The sequence below is a fragment of the Eucyclogobius newberryi genome, unplaced genomic scaffold (assembly GCF_026437365.1).
Source record: "Eucyclogobius newberryi isolate DKJ021-1_F unplaced genomic scaffold, fEucNew1.0.hap1 SCAF_614, whole genome shotgun sequence".
In the NCBI taxonomy this organism is placed as follows: domain Eukaryota; kingdom Metazoa; phylum Chordata; class Actinopteri; order Gobiiformes; family Gobiidae; genus Eucyclogobius; species Eucyclogobius newberryi.
The window spans coordinates 24,308-28,866 of record NW_027316295.1 but is presented as its reverse complement, the minus strand read 5'-3'; the positions used below and the strand labels follow the sequence as shown (position 1 = coordinate 28,866).

At 41.8% G+C, this 4,559-nt stretch overlaps 1 long non-coding RNA gene across 1 annotated transcript; it reads left to right on the top strand.

Annotated features, from left to right (window-relative positions):
• The first annotated feature begins 2,466 nt into the window (after positions 1-2,466).
• LOC140348205 (uncharacterized) lies at positions 2,467-4,081 on the top strand. The gene is made up of 3 exons (XR_011924407.1): positions 2,467-2,572; positions 2,924-3,003; positions 3,756-4,081. It is a non-coding gene; the product is annotated as an uncharacterized lncRNA (long non-coding RNA).
• Positions 4,082-4,559: the final 478 nt, after the last annotated feature.

The following is a 4,559-nucleotide window of genomic DNA, read 5'->3' as shown; positions in this document are numbered from 1 at the left end:
AATATAACATTATTACTGTATAGAGGGCCAAAAACACAAAGTGGGCGGAGCCCACTCAAAATTAAAGAAAGTACCCGTCAGTGACCAGGGACCCACACCATGAGGTAGGAAAGCGCAAGCGCTTTCTGAAAATGTATAGTTTATGATATTTGAAAAATGGGAAACATTGTTTTTACATCGGAATATTATTCTTTCTTCTTCTTCTCGGGACCAACCCCCCTATTCTTCACCCAGTGAACATTGATGAAAAGTCTATGTCACACCTCTAAAAATCGTGCCTCTCTACATTCTGGCTATCTCCTTTATCAAATTTTTTTTAAATTGTCTCATCGGCGCCCCCAAATGTACAAAAAATGCATTGAGAGATAGGAAATGGCCCAAAAAAAATCTGATCGTAGAAGCATGAAATTTGGTGCAGTGGTAGATGGTGACAAGAGAAGTAAAAAATATTATTACGGCAACGCCGTCGGCCATATTGCGTCAAAATTTGCTAAGCATGACTCGGGTAGTTTTTCCAAACGTGGTACTCTTACGAACTCCTCCCAGGACGTTGGCCTGAAAAGCTGAAATTTGGTGAAAATGGTGCTGAGGAGTGGGACATCAAAAGTTCTTCAAATTACATTGACGTCTGTCACGGTCTCTGAGCGGCGAAGCCGCAAGCTTTAGCTAGAATTTAGGAAATTTCCCAAATTTTTAATTTGCTACCGTCCGAATTGCGTCAAATTTGAATCAGTTGTTAAATCCTTTTCCCTAAACCTATTTTAAGTTAAATAGATTAGTTTGGCGCGACAGCGCCCTCTACAAAGTGACATCAAATTTTATATGGAGGGTAAAATTTTAAATTTTGTTTAATTTTACGAAATTTTACACAAAATTCCATTTTGGCATCCCGATCAAAAAAGTAAATGAGACCCATGTCATATTTATTACGGCGCAGCCGTAGCGATGACAGAAACCTCCCATGTTATTCCAATGGGGAAATCGACGGATCTCTGAAATTTGAACATGACACTTTATACTTTATACAAACTCCTCCCAGGGCGTTAGCCCAATGAACCTGAAATTTGGTGGGACTCATCTTCAGGGGTGAACCATCAAAGGTTATCTACATTTTTATTCTAAGAGTCATGGACTTTGTGCGGCGGAGCCGCAAACCTTTCCCTTCATATGTAAAGCAAAGGGGAGAAGATGCGACAGCGTTACGGATTCAGCAGTAGGTGTAATAAAAGGTCAAGCGCATTAGCGCCCCCTCCTCTTGCGGCGTGGTAGCGGTGGCGTGGCGAGGGCCGATCATTGCTGCTTGCGGCTATATTTATTATTATTATTTATTTTTTTAACTCTGGTTGTTTTGTTTTTGCTTGTTCTGTGTGTTTTATTTTTTACTTTTTATTGTGAAATTTAAAAAAAGAAAAAATATTTAAAAAAAAAACTTATTTTTATTCATTTTTGTTGTCTTTGTCTTTTCTATTTTATCTGTTGTTTGTTTGTTTGTTTATTTATTTTATTTGTTTTCTTCACTATTAAAAAATCTACCCATAGTAAAAAGAAAAATAATAATATTCAGCCCATAGTAAAAAATAATAACAATAATATTCAGCCCATAGTAAAAAAATAAAATAAAATGATAATCAACCCAGAGTAAAACAATAATATGAATGATTATAATAATACAACAAGCTTATAAAGCACATTTTCAGATGCTCAAATATGCTTTACAACACAACAAAGTAAACAAAGAATAAACATTTTAACGGCTGAAAAAAATAAAACATAGTTTCGTATAAAAATAGATTCCAATGATATTATTTTGTATTAAACTGTTGCTGCTGTGACTTTAGCTCATCTTTGTGTTGATGATATTGAGCACAGCTGATCTGTGTGTGTCTGTGTGTGTGTGTCTGTGTGTGTGTGTGTCTGTGTGTGTGTGTGTCTGTGTGTGTGTGTCTGTGTGTGTCTGTCTGTCTGTCTGTCTGTGTGTGTTAATGTGTGTGTGGTTGTAAGAGGAAGTGCGTTCAGCTTGTGGTTTGTCTGTTTTGGTGCGACCGGTGACACACAACAAAGTTGAGACGCTCCACTTTACTGTTGTTGTTGTTTTCATGTCTCAACATTTAAAACACAAAAACAAACAGGACAAGACCAGGAGAGAGCACAACCAAAGAGAAGAAACTGAAAAGACACAAAGTCCAAAAATAAAAGTTTAGTCCAAAGTCGGTCAAATGTGTCAGTTTTCAAGTGACTTCACACAGAGCAGAAAAGACCCCCAAAGTCCCCCAAAGACCCCCAAAGACCAAAGACCTCCAAAGTCCCCCAAAGACCTCCAAAGACCCCCAAAGACCCCTAAATACCCCTAAAGACCCGTGCTGCACAGTAGGGCTGGTGTTCTCGGGATGGTGTCTAGAAGTCTTCATATTACAACCTTTGATTGGTGAAAAATGCAATGTACAATCGAAATATTGCACATAAATACTTGACCTTGTGACGCGGCTGAACACGTGTGTAAACGTAGTGTTCTGTGTTTCAGGTTTTTAAAGGTGAATTTCAGCTCCCAGAGTTCCTAAGAGAACAGTCCCAGGTACAGTGTCTCTGTCGCCATGACCGCCATGACCGCCATGACCATGTCCAGGCCCATCTCCTGCATCACATCATCAGATCCACCTTGATTTCCCTCAGATTCTCGCTTCTTTCGCGCTCTTATTTTGTACTTTTAGGTCATTCTCATGTCGGGCCGCTGCGTGTGTGAGGTCTGAGGCGCTCCGCTGCCCCCCGAGGCGCTCTGCTGCCCCCTGGTGCTCACTCATGATGGAGCCGCTCACTTTTTGCTTGCTCTGCTGCATCCGTCCTGTTCTCAAAGCGAATCACTTGCTTGTCATTGCGGGCGGCGGCGCGACGGGCACTAAACGCACTCTGTGTGTGTGTGTTGCAGATGCAGAGGTCGGCAGAGAGGCCACACCCCAGCTAGGCCACGCCCCCCCGCCGGGACCCGAGCAGTGACGCCACAAAAAGGTAAAAGTGAGAGTCCGACCGGATCGACTGAAGCGGCTCCAGGTTAAACTCGAGCTGGTTTAAAACGTGTGCGACGTCTGTTCAGTTACAACGCTAAACTAACTGTGACCGGCGTCTCCATGGTTACAGCGACATCATGAGCTGCAGGAGGCTCAAGCATGAGACAGGATTATTTATTTTATTTATTAGTTTATTTATTTCTTTAGTTGGTTTCATTATTTAAAGTTATTATTATTATTATGAATATTATTAACTCCTTTTATTTAACAGCACATAATGTTTTCTCTAAGTTTGGACTTGAAAAGATGATCCAAAGGAATAAATGAAAATAACTTGAGAGAATCATTTCGGTATTAAAACTTACACATTTGAGTTTTTCACTTTCACATATCAAGGACGTCTTTTTAAACCTGACATTCTAGAAAATAGGTGTCCAAACTGTGGCCCGGGGACCAAATGCGACCCAATTTTTGTTGGCCACCGGCTTCCTGCTATTTTGGCCCAAACAAACCAAAAAATCATACTTTTTACTGTAAAATTGGACAAATTCAAGCCTGTTTATGTTATACCTGCTTAATATTAATGTTCCAAGTCTTATTAAAGGGGCGGAGACTCATAAAAACAATGTCAAAGGCAATAGTTTATTTCACTCTTGGGTCGTTTGTGGCCCTCAGTTCTAGAACGTTCATTTGACCTTTGCGTTTGCTCCGTTTGAAGTCCAGATTCACTGACCTCGTTCTTTGTCTTTACAGAGCTTCGTCTGATCGTCCACGCCGCCATCACGTGACCTCCTCTGCATCACGTGACCTCCTCTGCATCACGTGACCAGACTCTGACCAATCACGCGCTCCGAACTCTCGCATTAAACTGAATGTCCGTTCGTTTCCGTTTGTTTTTCCATCGTCGCCGTCTCAGAAGTGATTTTCGGGCCGACTCGCTGGAACTCAAAGATGTATTTATGAATGATCGCTGCAATACTTCTGTTTGTTTGTTTGTTTCATGCCTTTGTATCGTGCACTGTCATGGTACGAGTCGCCTGGAAGTATCGGCCGTGATAAACCAATGCTTTTGTACAAAACACTCGCTCCCGTGTTGTTTCTTCTGACATATTCACGACGGTTGCCATGACACTCAGACCTCGAGATGTTTCCGCAGCTTGACCGGAGTCCACCTGTTGTAAAGTCGGGTGGACATGAGTGGGAGGAGCTCACGTCCGTCGATAGAAGAGAGAGAAAAGTCAGCTTTCCGCGGGCGTGTCTCTGGGGTGTCTTTGTTCCGTGGGTTAGCATTAGCGTAGCATTACGAGGCCAAAGATGAGCTCTCTGGCCCCCGAGACCCTTCTTGGTGGACCTCCAGATGGAAGATGAGTTCAACCAATCAGCTCGCACGCTGAGTCAGAGCTGATCAGACAAAAAGATCCAGAATAATGCAGCCATTGTTCAGCATTAGCATTAGCATTAGGGTTAGCATTAGGCCACATAGTTACAAAGGCAATATTGTCCATACGAGTCATAAAACCAACTGCAGTAAGAAATGACAGTACAATTACTACTACT